The sequence below is a fragment of the Mirounga angustirostris genome, unplaced genomic scaffold (genome assembly GCF_029215605.1).
Source record: "Mirounga angustirostris isolate CCGP_5_RB_7025 unplaced genomic scaffold, mMirAng1.0.hap1 SCAF_5, whole genome shotgun sequence".
Lineage (NCBI taxonomy): Eukaryota > Metazoa > Chordata > Mammalia > Carnivora > Phocidae > Mirounga > Mirounga angustirostris.
In genome coordinates, this window is record NW_026991713.1 from 42,272,900 (window position 1) to 42,297,363 (window position 24,464).

Here is a 24,464-nt window from a genome sequence, read left to right on the forward strand (position 1 = left end):
CTCTTATTTAATCATATTATGGTAAGCATACCCATTTGCCCACTTTTCTGATTATTTGCTGAAAATACATTCCTATAAATAGAAAATCACTGTATTTAAAACACATATTTTTAAAAACGCTTTTAATACATTTTGCCAAATTTCTCTGGTTGTTCTCCATAAAAGTTGTAACAATTTGTTCTCTTACCCGTCTTCAACATGCTACACCCACAAAATAACTGCAAATTTGAGAAGCAAAAATGGCATCTAATTATGGTTTTAATTTGAATTTTAGCTTACTAGTGCATTTGGATCTTTTAAAATATGTTTATTTGTTCTTTGCATTTCTTCTGTAAGTTGGCCTCATGTTTTTTGGCTTTTTCCTGCTAATTTGAGTTGGAGAATGTTTGCGTCCTCTTTTTAAATTTTCTTGAAGGGTTTTTATATGAATAGAATGATCTGGTTTTAGAATGTTTGCTAGGAATTCACCTGTAAATCCATTTCCCCTGATTTATTCTTTGTAGATAGATTTTATAATGTTGATTCGATTTGTTCAATGGTTATAATACATAGTGTTTTTTTTAGTTCATTTTGGTAAGTTCTATTTTTCTAGGAATATATCAATTTTATCTAAGGTTTACATTTTACTGGCATAAAGTTGACTTTTAAGATTTCTTTGGAGATTAAATAATTGTCCTGTTTTATTTGGCTCTTAGTTTTGCTTAGAATTTTCTTACAATAAATATTATTTTTTGGTGACTGTTTTGTTTTAGGTAGTTAAGCTTATCAATCTTGTTCCCCTCCCCCACTTTGGCCTACCTAAAAAAAAAGTATAAACCTTGGGGAGTCTGGGTGGCTCAGTCGGTTGGGCATCTGCCTTCAGCTCTGGTCATGATCCCAGGGTCCTGGGTTGGAGTCCCACATTGAGGTCCCTGCTCAGTGGGGAGTCTGCTTCTCCCTCTGCCTCTTCCCCCCTCCCCTGGCTTCTGCTCTCTCTCTTTCTCGCTCTCGCTCTCTCAAATAAATAAATAAAAATCTTTAAAAGAAAAACAAATCAAATTACTCTTAAGTTTTTCTTTTTGTTTTTGATATAATATTATATATTTTACAAATCTGCCATGGAATTTGAGGGATGCATTGATAAAAAACATAGAGGCAGCATGATGAGCACTGAGTAATGTATAGAATTGTTGAATCATTATATTGTACACCTGAAACTAATACAACATTGTATGTTTATAATATTGGAATTAAAAAAAAAAAAAAGAACACTGAGATGGGGGCAGCTCCCGCTCTACGTCAGTTTCCCAGGACGGCTGTAACAAAATACCACAGACTGAGTGGCTTAAGCAACAGAAACATTTATCTCGGTTCTGGACGCTGGAAGTCAAAATCAAAATTTCAGTAGCTTCAGTCTCTTCTGAGGAGTCTCTCCTTGACCGGCAGGTGGTCGCCCCGCTAACTGCCCCTTCACGTGGTCATCCATCTGTGTGCTACGCCCGTGTCTCTTTGTGTCCTAATTTCTTCTTCTTATAAGGACACCAGTGAGATTGGTTTAGGGCCCACCCTAATAGCCTCGTTTTAATTTAATTACCTCTTTAAAAGGCTCTACCTTTGAATGCAGTCACTTCTGAGGTACTGGGGTTAGGTTTTCAAATGAATGAATTTGGGGTAGGGGTACAATTCAGCCCGTAGTACCATGGTCCTGAGAATTTATGGATCATCTCTCTGGAGCTCACTCAGAAAAAGCTCCAGGAGAGGTTAGAAACTTGGGCCTTAAATGAAAATGCAGGGAAAAAAAGAACATATGTCCAATATTATTACTTAGATTATTCAAAACCTCTGTTATTTGTTTTTACTACTCCATCTGAAATGGACTGATGATGGGATGAAATTTCTCACTACATTACTTGTTTCTGTGTGAATTTCTAATAATGTCTCTTTATTTCTAATAGGACAATGCTATATTAATATGCACTTAAAAATATGTGATAAACTAATTTCAGTTTAGAGATAAGAGATTATGTTGTGAAGTTCAAGAACTTACCTTTTGATCCAACAATGATACAATTTAAAAAATTCCTTCTGACCTTTAATTAATGATTTTATCTTTACTTTTACTCCTCTAGCTAGCTTTTAAACTTTCATTGCATTTTTATAAGAATTTTAGTGGGTAGCTTGTAGGCATAATCAAGTATATTTAGCCACAAATCCCATTTACCTGATGCCTGCTCAAGCGATCAATGCCATCTGGATATACACTGACTACTTTTTCTATCTTGCTACCTATCGCCATTATCGTTCCCCAAAGTTTTCATTTTTTAATGGAGGTATAATTGACATATAACTTTATATTAGTTTCATGTGTACAACATAATGATTTGATATTTGTTTATGATCACCACAATAAGACTAGTTAACACCTGTTACCACAAAGCTACAAAACTTTTTTCTTGTGATGAGAACTTTTAAGGTTTACTTTCTTAGCAACTTTCAGTTATGCAATACAGTATTATGAACTACAGTTTCCATGTTGTACATCTCCAGGACTTATTTATTTTATAACTGGAAATTTGTACCTTTTGACTTTCTTCACTCATTTCGCCCACTCCATCCCACCTCTGGCAATAACTACTAACCTGTTCTCTGTATCTACAAACTCAGTTTTTTTGTTTGTTTGTTTTGCTTTTTGGTTCCACGTAAAAGTAAGAGCATATAGAATTTGTTTCTCTCTCTCTGACTTATTTCGCTTAGCATAATGCCCTCAAGATCGGTTCATGTTGTTGCAAATGGCAAGATTTCCTTCTTTTTAATGGTTGAAGAGTATTCCATTGTAGACACACACACACACACACACACACACACATATATACACCATGTTTTCTTTATCCATTCATTGATGGGCACAGGTTGTTTCCATATCTTGGCTGTGGTATAAATGCTGCAATGAACATAGGGGCGCATGTATCTTTTTGAGTTAGTGTTTGCATAGCTACAGATAAATTCGCAGAAGTGGAATTGCTGGATCATATGGTAATTCTGTTTTTAATTTTTTGAGGAACTTCCATATTTTCTATAGTAACTATACCAATTTACATTCCTACCAACAGTGCACAAAGGTTCCTTTTCTTCACATCCTTGCCAGCACTTACTATTTCTTGTCTTTTTGAGAATAGCTATTCTAACAGATACAAGGTGCTATGTCATTGTGTTTTGATTTGCATTTCCCTGATGATTAGTGATGTTGAACACTTCTTCATGTATCTGTTGCCACCCATCCTGGCAAGTCTTTATTGTAACTATTCTCTCCTTTTTTCACTGCCTCAGTGGGTTACTAAGACTAATTGCTCTATCTACATTTCTTTTGCTGTTTCCTCCCACCTCCCAGAGCACTGGTCTCTACTGCATGGTTTAGGCTTTCTAGGAGGTGCCAATGAACATTCTTTTGGGGAACAGGGAAAATGCTAGAACTACTAATTATATTTATTTTGTCTCCTCTTCAATTGTTTTTGTGTTTTATAATTATATTCTATAACATATAATGTATAATTACATAGTACCGGTATAATTTACCAATAAACACATGTGTAAATGGTTTATTAAATGAACAGAACTCATCAGGGTGTGCCAGAGATTTAATGATTTGCATGCAGGAAGTTTATTGGGGAATGCTCTCAGGATCAACATCCATGGAGGCTGAAGGAGACAAGATTGCACCATGAGTCTCAACTGGGGAAGATTTTGCACCCTAGGATATATTTAGCAACATGTGGAAATATACTGGCATCTAGTGGGTAGAAGCCAGGGATAGTGTTAAATATCCTATAATGCATAGTGTAGCCTCTCTAACAAAGAATTAGCCAGCTCAAAAAGTCAGTAATGCTGAGTTTGAGAAACCCTGGGGTAGAAGGAGAAGTTGGGTGACAATGACAGCCAAAGCTTCACTTCATTCAGTGGCAAGCTCTGGAGTTGGGAGGGTCCTTTGGCATCCAGCACTGGATACAGGCTGCCTCCAGGAAGGGAGCATGACCTCAGGAATGGTCAGTTTTTGAAAGCTATATAAATACCTACAGTATGCAATTTTTTGTATACAAATTCCTTTGCTCAACATTATATTTATGACATTCATGTTTTTGTTGCATACAACTGTAGTTACTTCCTTTTTATTGCTATAGACTATTTCACTACATGAATATATCACATATTCTGCCATTCTACCATAGGTGAACCTTTGAGATGTTTCTAATTTCCCCTATTTTTTTTTAAAGATTTTATTTATTTATTCATGAGAGACAGAGAAAGAGAGAGGCAGAGGGAGAAGCAGGCTCCCAAGGAGCAGGGAGCCCGATGCGGGACTCGATCCCAGGACCCTGGGATCATGACCTGAGCCGAAGGCAGACGCTTAACCATCTGAGCCACCCAGGCGCCCTCTAACTTTCCCCTATTACAAATAATGCTGCTGTGAACTTTATTCTATACATCTCTAGCTACACATGTGCATGTATACATATTGGGTATGTATCTAAAAGTAGAAATGCCAAGTCATTGGTTTTTACATATTTTCAACTTTAGCGGATAATGGCAAATAGTCTTCCAAAGTTGGTTGTATCAATTTTACACTCACCAGCAGCGTGTAAGTGTTCCATGTCCTCGTGAACAAGTGGTATTATCAATCTTTTTAATGTTAGCATTTTGATGGGTTTGTAGGGGTACCACAATGTGATATAGTTGCATTTTCCCAATGCCTGATGAGGTCATCATGTGTTTATGGTCATTTGAATATCTTATTTAGTGAAAACTTATTTAAGTCTGTTGCTCATTTTTCTATGTTGTTGCCTATCCTTTTCTCATTGCTTTATGGAGTTCATCATAATCTGGATACAACCCCTTTATTACTTATTATGTTTTGCAAATATTTTCCCGTTTTCATGGTCTGGAAGTCTTTTGATGAAAGGACGTTAGTAATTGTAATCCAAATTTTTCATATCTTCCTGCATGATATTTTTTATTTCCCACTTAATAGCCTAGATCATGAGCATATTCTCCTTCAGAAACTTTATTGTATTGTCTGTCATATTTAGATCAACAGTCTATTTGGAACTGATTTTTATGTATGGTGGGAGGCAGAGAGTTAAAATTCTATTTTGTTTCCAAGTGGATGTCTAATTTGTCCAGAATCATTTGTTCAAAATATTGAACTTTCTCTACTGTTTTTAATGTCTACTTTGTCAAATATTGAGTTCATAAATTCAAGGGTCCTTTTGTTTTCTGTTTTGTTGGTATATTTGTCCATTTTTCCCCTTCATTAGTGGAGCTTTATAATGTCTTGATATCCAGTAGAACAAATCATCCAATCTTGTTTTTCTTTTTTATTAAGTTTTTAATTTTAATTTCACTGGACTTAACATACAGTGTTACATTAGTTTCAGGTATACAATATAGAGATTCAACAATTCTATACACTACTCAGTGCTCATCATACATGTACTCTTTTAAACATTTTACATTTACATTCCCACCAATGTGTGAAGATTCCAGTTGTTCCATATCCTCATCAACATTTGGTGTTGTCAGTTTTTAAAATTTTTGCCATTCTGATAGTCATAGGATGAAATTTCAGTGTGGCTTTAACTTGCCTTTCTCTGATGAATAATGATGTGGAGAGCATTTTCTTGTGTTTATTGACCATTTGTATTCTTGTTTTATGAATTGTCTACCCAAATCTTTTGTCTATTTTTTAAATTGGTGGGTCTGTCTTCTTATTACTGAGACAATCTTTTTAAATATCCTAGATGCCAGTTTTGCAGATATTTTCTTTCAGTACATGGGTTGCCTATTCATTTCTTAATAGTGTCTTTTAATAAGCAGTTTTTCATACAGTATAACATAACAATTTTATTTAATTGATAATGATTCTGTGGCCCATCTGTATTCTCCTATCTTTTCTTTTAAAAGCTTTATGATGTTAGGTTTTACATTTAGGTTTATGATGTGCCTCAAATTAGTATTTGTGTATGGCATGAAATAGGGAATGAAGTTTGGTATGTTCTATATGTATATCTAGTTGTTCTAGCACAACTTAGCGAAAAACTTTTCATTACCCAATGGGATCCTTTAACATTTAATGTAAATGATTGACACAGTTGGATTGGGTCTACCATTTTATTTTTGGCTATCTGTATGTCCTTCTCTTTTCCTTTAGCTTATTTGAATAATTTTTAGAATCTCATTTGAATTTACCTATTGACTTTTTAGCTATACCTCTTTGTATTAATTTTTATTGGTTGCTGTAGGAATTGTAGATACCCTTAACTTTTCACAGCTTACTTAAGATATTGTACCACTTCACATTATGTAGCAATTTTGTAATTTATTCTTTATTCTAGAGTTTCCATACATCATATTTTTTTCCTAAATCCCATAAGACAAGGTATTAATTTTTGGTTAAATGGTCATGAGTATTTTAAAAATGAAAAGAAAAAAATTTTATATTTCCCCACATATTTACCTTCATAACCAATCAGCTACTAAGTTCTTTCAATTCTTTCTTTCTAAATGTATTTTATAACATCATTTTTCTCTTTATTCTATCATCTTATTTGTCTCCATAGAACCTCATGACTAGACAATGCCTACTATCTAATCACCTTTCCTTCAGACTCCCTGTTCTCAGATCTTCTCTCCCAAACATTATAATGAGGAATGCAATAGCAATGAGGAGTCCCTGTGCAATTTGAGAAGAAAGTTAACATGTATAACCTCAGTGACTTGTCTGAAAGTCGAGCCTGTTTTCAACAATTTTATATTCTATGCTTTGCCTTGTATTGGGCTTTGCACAAAGAAGGTACTCAATGAATATTTATTAGATTGTTGGATGAACAAAGAAACTGTTTTTTCTTACCCACAGTGAAGGAGAACCTGTGTTGCTAAAACAAAGTTATTACTCTGAAAACTGATAATGGCAACTAACAAGAGATGCATCATATGTCATTGCTTCTCAGTAAAAATAAACAAGCAACAAACAAATCTATTTCACTTTGTGCATAAAATAAAGGATGATTATAGCCAGTCAAGAGAATCCTATGGGAAAAGGGAGGAAAAACTATGAATCTTCCAGAAATTTGTCTATCATATGTGTCATTTCATATCAATCAATCACAGGCAGTTTAATTTCAGAACGAAGAGAACTAAAAGTTGATCTGTACTCAGGATACTAAATTCATCATCTAGTATTATTGCCACAAACATGGTATTAGCTTATGAATGTCTCCAAGTGCCTGTTTTATTTTCTAAAAGATGCAAACTGAAGTGCTAAAAGGCATTTTTTTAATCTTCTTTTTTACTTTTTGTTTTCTTTTTGTGGAAGCAGGTACATTTTGTGCTCATTCAGCTAAATAAACTGCAGTTTATAAGCTGAGAAGAGACTCCTCAAAATGACAGATAGGAGGGGTCTCAGATTAACTCAACAGCTGGATTTCTATACCAACTAAGACCTGCTAAGAAAAATGAGCTATGGGGAGCTAAAGAGAAAAGGAGGACAGTTTAATTAAAACTGGCTCAAGATTGAAAACCTTAATGAATTGCAGTCCCAGAGCAGAGCAGATCGCGAGACCCTTGAGTCCTAAGGGAACTGTCAATAATAAAGATGCAATTATCTGAACTGATTGCTCACAAGACAACTTGTTTTCAATAGTGCCACGTGTTGTTTCTCAGGGCATAATGATTTGGCAGAGAAATAACCTGGCAGAGTGTGCTGAAAATAGCTGCTTTATAATTACATTGCTACTTTCTGTAAATCTGATAATGAGGTAATATCTGGTATGCAAAAATTAATCATGCATTCAGAGAGTTCTATATTAAATGTCACATGAGTGAAATTTCCACTCAGTAGATACAACCTAGTCACAAAAACCTCTAGGAAATGGAGTTCAAAAACCAATTATGGATATAAAGAAGTCAGATTTGCCTCCAGCTCTATAATGTCAATCTTATTAGATCAGAGAGGAAAATTTCAATCTAGGGAAAGGACACAGCCTCATGATGCCCCTGCAGTGTCCTGAATGGATCTAATGGGTGAGGAGGCTGAGTGACTCTTTGGGAACTCTTGCAGGAGTCCAATGTGTTTATACTGTTGTTAATTAAAGCCCCAGTGTTAGTTTGCTACCATTTCTGTAACAAATTGACACCAACAAAGTAGTATAATGATGAAAGTTTATTATTTTACAATTATATAGGTCAGAAGTCTAAAATGGGTCTGTAGGGCTGCATCACTTCTGAAGGTGTTAGGGGAGAGTCTATTTTCTTGCCTTTTCCAGTCTTTAGAGGTTGTCTACATTTCTTGACCCGCGGTCTCTTCCTCCATCTTTAAAGCCTCAGTGTCACACCTTCTTTGCTCTCCGACCTCTGCTTCGATATGTACATCTCTCTGACTCTAATCCTCCCACCTCCCGCTTAAAAGGACTCTTCTTTTTTTTTTTTTTTAAGATTTTATTTATTTATTTGAGAGAGAGAATGAGAGAGAGAGAGAGCACATGAGAGGGGGGAGGGTCAGAGGGAGAAGCAGACTCCCCGCTGAGCAGGGAGCCCGATGCAGGACTTGATCCCGGGACTCCAGGATCATGACCTGAGCCGAAGGCAGTCGCTTAACCAACTGAGCCACCCAGGCGCCCTAAAAGGACTCTTCTGATCACATTGGGCCCACCTGAATAATCCAGGATAATCTCCCCATCTCGAGATCCTTAACTTAGTCACACTTGGATGGTCTCTTTTACCAGGCAAGATACCATATTTACAGGTTCTGGGGATAGGATGTGGCCATTATCCAGCTTTCTATACCCCCCAAAAGGGCAAAAAAAGTTTTATAGTAGAAATTAGCAACCTTCAGGTACCAAGGTACAGACTTACAGTATTTTATACTTTATTGATATTGTAATAGCTACTTCCATTGGTTGTGTCAGCTGTGAATGCCAGAAGAATACTACAGGGCAGCTTAAATTAGGTCAGGAGATCATCATATAACCAGGAAGTCCAGGCAGAGGCAGTCTATGGTTCCTCTCTTCCTGCTCTGCTATCTGTAGATGGGACTAAGGCACCTTAAGTGTCCTGCCAAGTTTCCAGGCATGAAAAAGCAAAGCAGAAGAGGCAGCGCTAATAAATTCCCACTTACATCCTTCCCCATTCTTCTCAATCAGTAACTGGATAAGACTGGCTGTCCTGTGTTTTTCAAAATGTGTCCCCTGCTCACCCAATTTTCCACAAGAGTCCCCCAATAATAATTAAAATCAACCACAGTATGTTTGCATGTGCCCAAATAACAAATATTCTAAAATAAAATTATTTAAACCGACCCAAATGATAGTTATGGTTGTAGTTTTCTTCTAAGCAAATTAGCTGATTTTTAAAAAATTTTAGTGACTGAATCAACAGGTTATCTCATCACTTTGTAAGTACAGCCTCTTATAGCCCACACCACTTTTCTAGGTACTTCCCTTTCACGGTCATAATGGCTGTAGATTCAGGGCAGTCATTTTGTCCAACATATCTATGATTCCTGTCCACAGTTGATAGGTTGGATCAAAAATCAAAAATCCCAGTCTCCTCTCCGGACCCCACTTGTTGGCCACAACTGATTCACCTAAGACTGAACAACAGCTGATAAAAAATAGCCAGTCTTTTGCCTCAGAATTCTAAAATTGGAACTGAGAGAGAGAAGATTACCCTCTCCCTAGAAGGGTGAATTATAACACACAAATCAGGGAGCTATTGATCTCCATGTTTCTTGTGTTGACTGGGGAGCAGAGGAAGTTAGTCCTCAGAGAAAAACTGTGGAGTAGAAGAGCAGAAGGGAGTACAGACAAAGCCCTGGTTCTAGATCATTCTGGGAGCCCAGCCATATTCCTGTGCTGTTTGGTTGCTGACTTTTAGTTATGAGAATGCTGGGTTAGTTCAAAGTAATTTTATTATTTACAACCAGATATAACTCTATGAAATATAGGATTATTACTGATCCATTAAAAAATGTCTGTAAAAGGAATACTGATGTTATAATGAAAGAAATCACTGATTAATTCAAAGGCAGAATTATAACTGCTGGACTATAATCAATCAAACTGTAGTTTTATTTTTCATAAATTTTCACTACATTATACAGTATAGTAAAATATGATAAGGCATTTGAAATAGCAATAATAAAATTCAGAACATATGCATAAAATCCTGAGGAGTGCCATACATCAAAAAGGAAATTTGAAATATTTTTATAGAAATGAAATAAGTGTTTATTTCAGGCTTTATTTCAAACCTCTGGCATAGACTAGAGGGGACTTCAGTGTCGTATAATAAGATTTATTATCATTAAAAGGTTTGGTTTGGGATTTGCTAAGTTTGGAAATTAAGAAAGTACCATATTTGTATTACTCACAGGAAACCATCTCTTAATATTTAAGATGAAAATAATTTTATCAATCTTACTTTCAGTGGCTTACTTTAAGATGCTGAAATCTGACAGTTCAGAAACCAATTATATTTCATTTCAAATACAGCTATAATATAAAGTGCCAAAATGTGGATCTGTAGTGGTAAGAGAGTATACTACATTACATATTACATTGCTAATTCATAAAGTTTCTTCATAAAACTGCAAGCAAAGCCATCTCCAACATCTTGTTAATGAGCCTTACTCTGCCTCCTCCGGGAATGCATACAGGGTTTTGCTTCCAGCCCTTCTGGAGGCAAATAAGGAAATGGGACTAACTGGGCTATAAATCCAGATGAAACCCTCATGTGAAGAGATTCTCATTTGTGCCATCTGTTCAGGTTGAACTGGAGATGAAATATAAGGTGTCATTGGCACAATCCCTGGAGGATTGTCACGAAATGATCTTCTTCCAAATTTGCCTTCAACTAATCACAAGCTGCTTTAATTCCTTTCTACTGTGTTCATCATCATGTCATCTGCCTTACGTTCTCCCATCACTGACACAGCTGACCAGCCCTTTCCTTGAAATGTGATTCTCTGACATGCAACTTTCTGGACATACTTTCAAAATTCTGTCTGTCTTCTCAAGATGCCTGTTTTCCCTCCCCTATGTGCTGAATTGTGGAACCTTTTATCCTGAACCACCTCTTCATTAATCCCTATATTTTGTCCCTTGGAGTTTCCACTGACATCTTTGTGCAAATTCCTGAATCTTCCTTTGAGTTTTATTTCTATTCCTTCATTAGCCAACTGGACACTTCTGGCTACACTGGTCCTTCAAATTTAATAAATCAAAAACTTGCCACATCTTTGAGCTCCCAAATGTTTATCCTCCTGACTTTCCTAGTGCTATGAACGCCACTGCTATATTCACAGTCTCCCAGGCTTAAAAAAGGGAAGCATTTTTGTTTTGTTTTGTTTTGCTTTGTTTCATTCTTTGCCTTTCCTTTCCCTTCACACTTTAAAAAATTGACGAGTTCTGGCTAGCCTTTCTTAGCAACTTTGTCCCCATTTCTTCCCTCCTTCTTATTCTGGTTTCTACCACCACCGTTTTGGCCCTTGTTAGCTACATTTAGACTATGGTGACTGGGAGGGGGGTGCTCACTGCCCTCATAGAAGCTGTGCCTAAGATTTCACCTTGATTGTGGTGGCCCTCAGCTCCAACTTAGCCACTGCAGATGCACCAAGGCTTTCCAAGTCTGAGAAACAAATCTCAGGAGCCTCTGAACGTGACAAAAATCCCATGCTCACTTTACAGTAACACCTTAGAGGCCAGACTCTATGGAAAAACAAGAGAGAAGACTTCTTGATGTTGATGGTATTCTTCAAGGCAGAGGTTCTACTGCCTTCTTGCAACTTGGCCAGGTCAGAAGAAATGTTTTCCATTGTCGACAGGCGCTCCTAATGAAACTAAGATACCAGTTACCTAATCGCCTCCGGAGATAGTTCATTTGCATCCTTTTAGTCTCTTACTCTCAGCTTTCTTGCCTAGGTATGTTTTCTAATAACACTTATCAGAGAGCTTGGGTGGATGAATAATGATGGTTTATAAGAGAAGCAGCCCAGAGTAAGAAAACTTGTGCACTTTCTTCTGCCTCCCTAATTTGTACTCTCCATGAAGTAAAAGCAAGTTGTCAGATGGTTCTGAACCTACTGAATAAAATAAGCACTGGCACATATTATGGATAGAACCAGTCAATTTGGGGATATATTCTTGGTTTGTCAGCGTGGCACACACCTTTCTGAAATCAAACACAACCAACCAATTTCTGGTACTAACTTTGTTTACAGACTTAGTCCTATAGCTTTCTGTCCGATAAACCTGTTTCTGTATCTTCTAATTCTGCAGTTTGTCTGGAAAAAGGAATTATTGAATTAGCTTATGCTTTTTTAATTAGAAAAAAGCACACTAAGAATATGCTGATTATTCATATATACTAATTTGTGTGATATAAATAAAAGCTTCATTGATTCAGAAATTTTACTATTTCTTTTATGCAGAAGTAAAATTTCTTATTTTAAAAAAATTCTATAAGAGACACAATTCCCCTGTTCAGATTAAGCTACCTAATCATTTTAATATTCTTGAAAAGTATACTGATTAGAAGTGTAAAACTTGGGTGCCTGGGTGGCTCAGTTGGTTAAGCGACTGCCTTCGGCTCAGGTCATGATCCTGGAGTCCCTGGATCGAGTCCCGCATCGGGCTCCCTGCTCGGCAGGGAGTCTCTCCCCCACTCATGTGCTCTCTCTCTCATTCTCTCTCTGTCAAATAAATAAATAAAAAATCTTAAAAAAAAAAAAAGAAGTGTAAAACTTAGACTTAAAATCCTAATCATAAGAATTGCCTTTTTATGGTAAAATACCTCTTATCACACTTGATTGCCTCTAAAATCTAGATGCATCTTATAATCAATATCAAATGAAATTGTCCAGCCACCGGGAGAAGGCAAATTGATAAGTAGTTGTCAATGACTAGACACATATGTATGAGCTATTGATCAATCGTCACCTCAATAAGTACTTTGCGTTGGTAACATCACAGTCTGGTGAATTTCAGATTAAACTGTCATCTAAAATTTCTTTTAAAATTGATATTATTATGCAGTCCTGAAATGAAAATGATTTTATATCCAGAAGATCATCTGCTTTGCCCCAGGTGATAAATTGAAAGGCAGTAGAAAGTGCCAAATCAGGGGGAATAGAGAATTTTCTAAGATAACAAAGATTGGTCTAGCCAATGCAAGCATCACGAAAGTCTAGCATCACAGCCTCAAACATTCATCTGTTGAAAAGTCCCAGCTGACTTATAAAATAACCTATTTAACTCCCAGTGGTACGTAATTTAATTACTAGAAGCAAAACTACAAAGTTAGCTAAATAGAAAGTTCAAATGAACCCTGGTACTATTTAGGATGTCTCAAGATCATGATCAAGACTATGAAAAGCAGTGTGTTATTGGTATGGTAAACATGGATGGTCTACGCAGCTGCTGAGGGCCAAGATGATTTAGAAAAATCTTTATATTCTAAATGTAAAGAAGAATTATGGGGCACCTGGGTGGCTCAGTTGGTTAAGCAGCTGCCTTCGGCTCAGGTCATGATCCTGGAGTCCCAGGATCGAGTCCTGCATCGGGCTCCCTGTTCTGTGGGGAGCCTGCTTCTCCCTTTGGCCCTCCCCCCTCTCATGCTCTCCCTCTCTCCTTCTCTCTCTCAAGTAAATAAATAAAATCTTTAAAAAAAATAAATGTAAAGAAAAATTAGGCCAATCTTTCTCAATGTATGTTGATGGACTACTTGCATCAGGATTCAGTGAGATACTTGTCTAGAATTGATTGTATCCCTGGGCTCTACTGCTTATCCTCAAAGTTATAATATAAAGACAACAGCCAGGAATATGCATTTTAACAAGCGCCCACAATGACTCTGATGTATTTTAACATTTGAAAACTACTCTTGGATTCATAGTTTGAGTGCAATCTTGAGAAATAAGTTGGAATGCAAATATATGTACTATTCATGGTTAATTAGGCTAAAAAGAAGATTGTGAATGTTTTTGAGTAAAAAGAGAGTTAAGGTGAATCCTACAGCTAATGCTATTTTACAGTGAAAGAGCTATGATATTTTAATGACAGTGAACTTACAAGTCATATATAAAAAAGATGCATTTGAGTTGCTGTATGAATGTTCTTAATAGAACTATATGGGCATTAAAAAAAAAAAGAACTATGTGGGCATGATCCATATATACACTCTAAGCTAAGTCACTCTTGCCACTGAGGCATGAGGTCTGAGATGTAGCGTATGGTTAGGTGTGGAAAAATTTAGTTCATTCGTTCAAGGAAGTGATCCAAATCACCAAAGTTGTGGCACAGCATTTGAATGCTATTTAGAAAAAAACCTCATGGTGAACATAAGAGTAGCATGGATATAAATCACTTAGTCAAGTGCCTGGCAGTTGCTCTCCATTAGGATGATTTTAACTCCCAAGAGACATTTTTGGTTGTGACAGTGGGGTGGGGAAAAAGAGAGATACTTGCAGCCGGAAATGCTGCTAAACTCTTTCAATGCACAAGGACCCAAACAAAGAACTACCCAGCCCACAATGTCAGTAGGGCTAAGATTGAAAAACCCTGTTCTAGTGAATAATCCTCTGCAACCTCCGGTTGTTTAGGCTGATTCTGGACTTAGAAAAGAAAAGCAAGAATAAAAGACCTATTTGCCTTGAACAACAAAACAAAGCCATAATTTTAAAATATGGCAGAGAAGAACCAAAGTCCTGACACCTCTGCCCGAAACATTCTTTTCCCTCATAAAATGAAAGAAATTCTCAAACTGGCCTGTGATATTTATAAAATACCAATATGTAATTCTGAAAATTGAGATTCCCTACAGGAAATGAGACAGAAGACAAAAGAGGAAATAAAGGAGGAAAAGAGTGATAAAATGGCAAGATGGAACAGGACAGAAGCCTGTGATGGCAACAGCAACAATTAGAATAAAGGCATTAAGTGGTGACTTTGGTTATCCTGAAGAACTTGTGTCCTAAGGGCTCAACATAGGAATGAAAACAACACAAACAACAGCTATTGTGAGACTCTATACTACCTAATTTAATCCTGACAATAGCACTGTGAGATGGATACCAGTGTACCCAATTTCAAGATGAGAAAATCGAGGTGTTGGCACATGGAGTTAGACTTGGCCAACTGGATTCCTTGGTTTCTTTTTTCTTTTTTTTTTTTTTTAACATATAATGTATTATTGGTTTCAGACATACAGGTCTGTGACTCATTAGTCTTATATAATTCCCAGTGCTCATCACATCATGTGCCCTCCTTAATGTCCATCACCCAATTACCCCATCCCTCCACCCCCCACCCTCCAACAACCCTCAGTTTGTTTCTTATGATTGAGAGTCTCTTATCATTTGTCTCCCTCTCTGGTTTCATCTTGTTTTATTTTTTCATCTCTTCCTCTATGATCCTCTGTTTTGTTTCTTAAATTCCTCATATCAGTGAGATCATATGATGATTGTCTTTCTCTGATTGACTTATTTCACTTAGCATAATACCCCCTAGTTCCATCCACATCACTGCAAATGGTAAGATTTCATTTCTTTTGATGGCTGCATAATATTCCATTGTGTGTATATATATATATATATATATATATATATATATATATATATATATCACGTCTTCTTTATCCATTCATCTGTCAGTGGACATCTGGGCTCTTTCCATAGTTTGGCTATTGTAGACATTGCTGCTATAAACATTGGGGTGCAGGTGCTCCTTCGGATCCCTACATTTGTATCTTTCGGGTAAATACCCAGTAGTGCAATTGATTCCTTTGTTTCTGCCAAGGAATCTGAATCTGGAGGGAGGGATGCAAAGACACAGGGACACTGAGAGATTATTCTTGGAAGCAGTGGTGGTGGAGTGAGTCGGGTTCCAGGGGTCTGGCAGGCAGCACCCATTGACAGCAGTGCAGAGTGGGGATCATGGACAGCAGTGCCCAGCTCTGGGTCCTAAGCAAATGCTCCTGTCAGGGATTTGGCTATGTTCTCTGCTAGCTAGGTCCCCTTGTTTCCTGTCAGTCTTTCAAGCTGACTCTCCAGCATTTTCATCAGATGAATGGAATCCCCATCACCTCCCAGTAATCTATTTTCATCTTAAATTAGCCAGGGCCAGTTTCATGGTTTGCAAGCGAGAAGCCTGACTGGTTCACGGCTGGGAGAAGAGTACAGAGGAACTCTTTGGAGTTATTTAAATGGGAAATGGGGAATAAAAGAAAAATAAAAAAAACTCTGTCTCACCTCCCCTGTTTCAAGGACTTGCTCCTCTAATTATGAGATGTTGATTCTGAGGGGAGGGAAGGGGGATCTTTGCAGAAGCCTAGATGATACTTATCACTGGTATTCAATGGATTTGCACTTCCTTGAAGTGAAATGTCTAAACATGGTCTTTTAAAATTTTATATCACTGGCCACAGCGCATTCTTCCCCAATTCTTCACATTCCTGCTTCCTTCTTGCCATCTGTTTCTCCGTCTAAATGCCCTTTTCTCAGAGATGCCTTCTCCAACCCCATAAAGTAAGTCGTCTCATGTTCCCATCTCTCTTTTTTTTTTAAAGATTTTATTTATTTATTTGACAGAGAGAGACACAGTGAGAGAGGGAACACAAGCAGTGGGAGTGAGAGAGGGAGAAGCAGGCTTCCTGCGGAGCATGGAGTCCGATGTGGGGCTCGATCCTAGGACTCTGGGATCATGACCTGAGCCGAGGCAGACGCTTAACGACTGAGCCACCCAGGTGCCCCTCATGTTCCCATCTCTTACCACAAACTCCGTTTATTTTCTCAATAGCCCTTACAAATCTTTTTGGTTATTTGTTTGTTTATATGTTTATCTCCCCTTCCCCACCCCTGTAAGATCTTTTCTGTCCTGTTTTCAACTGTATCCCCAATGCCTGGAATGATCCTGGCATGAAGAGAATATTTTTTGAATGGATGCATCAGTGGATGATGCCCAAGCTCCTTGGCTTGTCATATACTCACTAGACATTTCAAACTAACAGAAACTTGTACATTTTTGTGTTCTTGCTATCTTGGAGATTGATGGAGGGGCCAGCTAGATATGACTTATTTATTTAATTGGATAACAACCCCAAAGTTCTAAAAGCAGAGTTTAAAAAACTAAAGAGGTATGTAATATTACTACTTATGATTTCTCCTTTATGAACATTGAAGCACTTTTAAAGAAGCTATATTGTACAGAAAACCTGATATATGTCCCAGGTGCCCCTTTCTCACAAAACATATTTTAATTGAATTTGATGTAGCAAAATATGGACATAGCAATACAAAAAGTGTTTACTGTACGCATACTAGGTATCATGTACTGTGTTAATCCCTAGAGAATTCACTGTGAACAATGTGAAGCCTTTTCCCTTGGGAGCCTGCAATTTTGCAGGGGAACCAAATGAAAGAACTGTTCAAAACATATATGATAAGTGTGATAACAGATCTGCCCAGAGTTTGATGGGAACATTTCATTTGGAGTAATGCTTACCCCAGGCTGGGATGGAGATGGAGGGTAGGTGATGGGCAGTAAAGCTCCAGCTGACATCTGCAGGTGAGTTAGCTGAGCAAAGCAGGGGTGGGGTTGGGGGGGTGTTGGAGGGAGCATAAGGCAAAGGAAGGGGTAGGTATGTGAAGGAGTCCCACAAGGAGGTCAGGCCAGAGCGACATACGCTGACCATACGACACAGGACTGGGATCAGTTAACGGGTTTGGACCGCTTGTGTCAGAAGCAGCCGTTTCCTTTGGCTGAATGCCTCTCACCATCCTTCCAACATGTGTGTAACTAAATCCTTTCCATCAACACACAACTTAAACAACACCTCTTCCAGGAAGCCTTTCCAGATCTTCCACGTGAAAGAAACTTCTCTCTCCTTTGTACGCTTATTGTCCATCCCTTTATTTACAGGCTGACTAGATGACCGTGCAGGTTTTGCATCACAACTTACTCAACCATACGTGGCAGTTCTGCCTATACAGATGTAGTTATGAACACACCACATATTTCTTGCTAGTCTTTAAGCAACTCGAGGACACAATTCTCATTGGCCTTGTCTGTGCATTTCCTTTCATGACAAAAACACTTCACTGGATTCATAATCCAATTGTCTGTATCAGTACGAATTTGAAATTTTAATGATCTACTAATTCAGTGAGAAACACTAAGAAAGCCTGTGTATATTTTGGAAAATGAGAGAAAACTTGTTAAAGGTGTTTTCATAACAGTGTTCAGATGCAGCAGGAGTGAGAGATTGATGGTACCATTTGCCATGAAGCTCCATTCATTCAACCCATCTTCTCCTTAAAATTTTAAAATTCCGGGGTGCCTGGAAGGCTCAGTCAGTTAAGGGTGTGCCTCTTGATTTTGGCTCAGGTCATGGTCTCAGGGGCATGGGTTGGAGCCCTGAGTCAGGCTCCATGCTCAGCAGGGAGTCTGCTTGAGATTCTCTCCCTCTGTCCCTCACCCCCCAATCTCTCTCTCAAATAAATAAACAAATTTAAAAAAAATTTAACTCACTTTATGTTGTCTCCTAACTATTTCATGACTTCAAAGGATTCATAAGAACCCAATCTGTTGAAATCACCATTGGGCTTATTATTTCTGGTAATTTCTCAAGTGTGTTGTGCCTTGCTATTAAGTTGTTCTAGAAATGTGTATTTAAGACATTAAATTATCAGTACCATTTACATTGAGAGATTCTATATCACAGTAGGACCTCCAATGTTCTCTTTTCTCTCCTTTTTTTTTTCTTTTCTTTTCCTTTTTAACAGCTTAACAGTCATTTGAATGGTACATCTGTTAACCAGAAGGCCAACCTGACTTCAATTCTTAACTGCTTTCCTGATGGCTGTATTGAAAAACTTCCTCATCTCACCACCATCTGGTGTCATTAACCTCTGCAATCTTTTTAGGCAATGTGTGTGTTGGTTGTGTGTATGTTAAAAGACATTATCAGGGAATTTTTTTCTTGAAATTACTTTTAGTAACTCAGAAAAGTTTAATTCATCTCCCCCCATCCTCATTCTATTAAATTTCAGCTAGAATGTCAGGGCTAGAACTGTTTTGGAGGATGTCTGTATTCCATAGAATTCTACTTTTCTCCCATGGCTTTTTTACACACTTACAGTCTGTTTCTCAAAAAACAAAACCTCTTCTAGCTCCATTCATCAATCCTGGTGGATTTGAGAGCTCCAGGAAACACTTCCCTGAGTGAATTTTTGTTCTGGTAATTCCCTCTCCTAGTTAATCTTTGAGGTGCCAGCTCCGTAGGCAACTGTTACAACACAAATGTCATCTAGGAGCAGTATCATGTTAAAGCCCTGGGACCTTAAATTAGTTCATTGAGGTGGCACATGGCCGAGGAAATGGGAAGCAGCACAATTTAGTGCCGATGAAAAGAAAGGAGAGGAAATCAGTGTTGCCAGATGGTCTTAATGAAAGCCCCGGACATACAGTTAAAATATGTCCAAAAACATATATATGATACTGGACTCTTGACAATAGTCTACACTATATTTTACAATTTGCAATAGATTACGTAACATTTATTAACTTGAATTTTTTTTTTCCCAAGCAGGTAAATGGACAATTTTTTAAAAGTGTATTCTATTGCTCTTTAATGTGAAAAATGGATTCAAGACGGGCAAGGCTAGAAATAGGGAGACCGGTTTCAGTCATTAACAAAAAGCCTATTTGGATGGTTGAGTGAGGGGTGCCGGTACCCCAAACTAGGAAGGTACCAGAGGAAGTAGAGTGAAGTAGACAAATTTGGGGTATATTTTGAAGGCAGGTCTGCTAGGACTTGATCATCAAGGACAGGAGGGAAAGAGAGGAATCAAGAATGACTCCTAGGTTTTGGTTTATACAGTAGAACAGAGGTGGAGAGCACTGGGGATGATGAGCAGATATTAAGAGGAGTCCAGAGTTCTCCAGGTGATGGGGAGCCATTTAAGTTTTTAAGTTTTTTATCTTGTTTCTGAGCAGGAAAGTGACATGAGAAGAGTTATCCTTCAGGGAAACAGTAGATATCTTTGACATTGTGTGTGAAAGACTCAGGATGTAGGCTCTTAGTCTCAGTTCTAACATTAGTCACCCACACGACAGTAAAAGGCACTTGTGTTCTCTTTGGATTATTGCCATTTATAATTGTTTATTAAAGCTTCCCAAGTACCAGCAACCAGAAACATGAGCCAGGAACTGTGAAAACCAAGATGGGTAAGACACCTTTGCAAGTGGAGGAGCCTGCTCAGTACCTGGAGTCCTAGCAAGAGCACATCTAATTCTAATATTGAGTTTTAATTTTCACAGTGTGTTTCTGGTACGAGACCAAAGTGCTATGGGAGTTCCAAAACTGGGATGGTTATGTCTGCCTGGGTGAAGGCAGTGGGCTGGGGAAGTTGTTTGATAAAGTTCTTAGGCTTTAAGGGATTCATAGGAAAAGAGGTATTTGGTCATTGTTACAAAGTCACCCCAAAGTCCCTCTGCATGCTAATTAGATGTGGTCTGTGTGTGCCCCACCATTTCTGCATACATTTTATATTTTCCCCATCTTCTTTTTCACAGTGACTGTTAGCTTTTTGATTGTTTGGGATATTTTGTTTGTTTCGTTTTGTTGGATCTTCAACTATTATTAAGGGGAAATAGTGTTAAGCAATAATCAACAGATGATACACTCTCATGTTGAGGCACTTTGCGGGCAAAGGAAATATTCCTAATAAGGCTATGGGGCCTAACAAGAAACTGAGAATATTAGATGCACAAACTCTTTCCAGTAAAGCCAACTTCATTTCTTTCTATGACTCACCAGTTTGCATTTTAAAAGGCCTAAGGCTTTCTCATCAAAGATCCTAAGGTATTCATCTCTAGTCCCAAGTCTAGCACTGTAAAGAATGGGCACCTGAGAAGGTTTACTCTTTGTTTCTTGGGTTTGGCCAATCCTGTTTATTGTTATATGTCGTTCAGTCATGGCACTGAAACTAAGACAACTTGATGGAAAGCAAAAACTGGGGATGGGTGGGGACAAGCAATCAATCTTGGGCTTTTCTTATATTGGGAACATCTGTTGGGTAGTTTTCTTTACTTTTCAACCCTGCAAATTATTGCCCCTTTTGGTGGCAATGGATTCCTCGGGGCATAGTCCAAAGCTGGCAGATGTCAGTACTTCTTTGGGTAGCAGAGAAGGAGCAAGGAGTAAAACAGCAGGGAGCATGTTCCAGGCAGAAGAGCTGCTATGGGCAAAGGCAAAGAGGTGCCTTTGGGCCATGCCACCCAGCAGAAGATTGCATTTTTAATGGGACTGTTCCTACATAATCTAGATGGAAAGCTGCGTATTATTATTCATTGTCCAACTCCATTTTCCATTTATCGTATTCACTTTTTTTTCCCCTCCAGAAAACCTTTACTTTCTGCTTAAATAGGAATCACAGATAGGTGAGATGTGAGTGTTCACCAGCAGAAAAGAGCACAGGAAATAGGAACTGTACATTTGTGTTATCTTGCTCGCTCATCATGTCTTTGCTTTAATAAGTGACCCTATAGTCTTGTACCTTTTTCTCTCCCTTTCTTAAGTCAGCACACTGAAAAAAGCATAATTTGTTTTTCCTTTCTTATCATTCCCCCCACAAAAAGTGTGTCTTTAAAACTCTTAAAATATTTATAAGCATAAGGATTCCTTGTTCAATGGAGAAAAATTAGACATACAGATAAACGCTAATTATGCAACACTGTTGAACTCATGGATTAGTGTGTTTGTGTGCGGTATACACTGAGAACTGTACCATATGGTATAGGAATTATGTTTTCCTTGTATGCTGCAATAAACATGAGCTGTAAATGTGTTAAAGATTCATTGTGATTGCTCAATGATTTTCCACTTAGTAAAATAAAAGAAAAACCAAAGCAATTTTTTTTTAAAGATTTTATTTATTTATTTGAGAGAGAGAGCAAGAGAGAGCATGAGCTGGGGAGGGGCCGAAGGAGAGGGGGAAGCAGGCTCCCCGCTGAGCAGGGAGCCCGAAGCGGGACTCCATCCCAGGACCCTGGGATCATGACCTGAGCTGAGGGCAGACACTTAGCCACCCAGGCCCCCCGAAGTACTTTTAAAAAATTTTTATTTTATTATTATTATTTTAAAGATTTTATTTATTTGTCAGAGAGAGAGAGAGAGCACAAGCAAGGGGAGCGTCAGGCAGAGGGAGAAGCAGGCTCCCTGCTGTGCAAGGAACCTAATGCGGGACTCGATCCCAGGACTCTGGGATCATGACCTGAGCCGAAGGCAGACATTTAACCGACTGAGCCACCCAGGTGTCCTGCACTTTTTTTTTTTTTTTTAAGATTTTTATTTATTTTTTGACAGAGAGGGACACAGCGAGAGAGGGAACACAAGCAGGGGGAGTGGGAGAGGGAGAAGCAGGCTTCCTGCTGAGCAGGGAGCCCGATGCGGGACTCAATCCCAGGACCCTGGGATCATGACCTGAGCCGAAGGCAGACGCTTAGCGACTGAGCCACCCAGGCGCCCCTGTCCTGCACTTTTTAAAAAAAGATTTATTTATTTATTTGAGAGAGAGTGCATGCACATGCATCGGGGGAGTGAAAATCAAGTCATATGCTTAACCAACTGAGCCACCCAGCACCCCCAAAGCACTTTTTTTTAAAATAAAAAACACAGATAGACAAGATAAATAGAATCATTGATAATTTCACTTCTCGAAGTAACTGCTATGAATATATTGTAAATAAATTTCTTGTCACATAGAAGCATTAAATTATACATGCTCACCTATAAACTGCTTTTCTATTTTAGCAACCTATCAGTTATTGTTTTTAAATGTGATTGTAAAATCTCAAAACAGGGGCACCTGGGTGGCTCGGTGGGTTAAACGTCTGCCTTCAGCTCAGGTCATGATCCCAGGGTCCTGGGATCGAGTCCCATATCCAGCTCCCTGCTCAGCTGGGAGCCTCCTTCTCCCTCTGCCACTCCCCCTGCTTGTGTTCCCTCTCTCGTTGTCTCTCTCTCTCTCTGTGTCAAATAAATAAATAAAATCTTTAAAAATAAAATCTCAAAACAAATTTGTAAGTGTAAATTTTGAGCTTTTCTCAAAAACTTCCCAAATAATTCTGAAAGTTTCCTGGAGTGTCTTGTGTGAATTCTAAAAATAATCTCCTTGGCCATTTTTTTCTTTCCTCAAAGCACAAGCTCTTTTCTCCTTTATTGCTTTCTCTTACTGCTATTAAGAGCCCACGTGTAGCTGTGCTCTCCTCCCCTCCCCCTTCCCAGCGGCAGCATCTTTGGTGCTGCTGGTGGCCCTGATATCGGTGAGAAAGTTCTTGAAGCTTGATGTCTGAGATACATGTATCTGCACCAATGGGCTGTGTCCTACCTTTATGAATGTAATAGAAGCTAAAGGAGATGTTGATTTTTGTTCTCAGTAAACTTGATAATTTGTTCTTTGTTCTTTTTATCAACCCCCCCCCCTTCCCTGATACTCATGCGTTCTTTGGTTAATTCATTCAAGAAGTGCATAAGCTGGGTGGTAGGGAGACAGTGGAAAACAAAACAGGCATGATGCCTGGGCTCAGAGAGCCCATGGTCAAGCAGAAGAAACAGGCATTCAGCTGGTAAACATACCAACAAATACATAATTTTACTAGAAAGACTGCAGATGCTGTGGGGAAGACTAACAGAGGGAGCATGGTTGATGTTGTGGACTCAAGGAGGCTGCTCTCAGGAAGTGAGTCCCTGGCTGCTAGAACATGATAACCTGAATATCCAGTACCTTCTTGTCTCAGAATCATTTTACCCTGATGCTCTGGCCCATTTTCCCAGATGTCACCTTCTGGACCCAGCCTATCTTCTTAGCTTTTCCTCCAAGACTCTTCTGTCCTTTGATAAAAAGATTCTGCCGGACTGTCTCCCAGATCTCTAAATTTCTAGAATGCTGCAATAGAAGCAGTTTATAAATACAGTTTCAAATCTATCCATTTTCATACCTTCCTGTACAATGATGGTTAGAAATAGCTGCTTAGGGGCGCCTGGGTGGCTCAGTCGTTAAGCGTCTGCCTTCGACTCAGGTCATGATCCCAGGGTCCTGGGATCGAGCCCCACATCGGGCACCCTGCTCAGCGGGAAGCCTGCTTCTCCCTCTCCTGCTCCCCCTGCTTGTGTTCCCCTCTCTCGCTGTGTCTCTCTCTGTCAAATAAATAAATAAATCTTTTAAAAAAAGAAAGAAATAGCTGCTTAATTAAAAAAAAGATCTAATTACCCAATCTAGATGATTTTTATAATCAAAGCAACTGCTTGTTAAAGTATCTATTAAAGTCCTGATACTACTCAGTGGTATTCTGTGGTATAAGAATCATATAATAGCTTTCACAACTGTAGAAGAACAATAGATAGGAAGAGAAGAGAAGTTTTATTATTTTTCCTTAAAC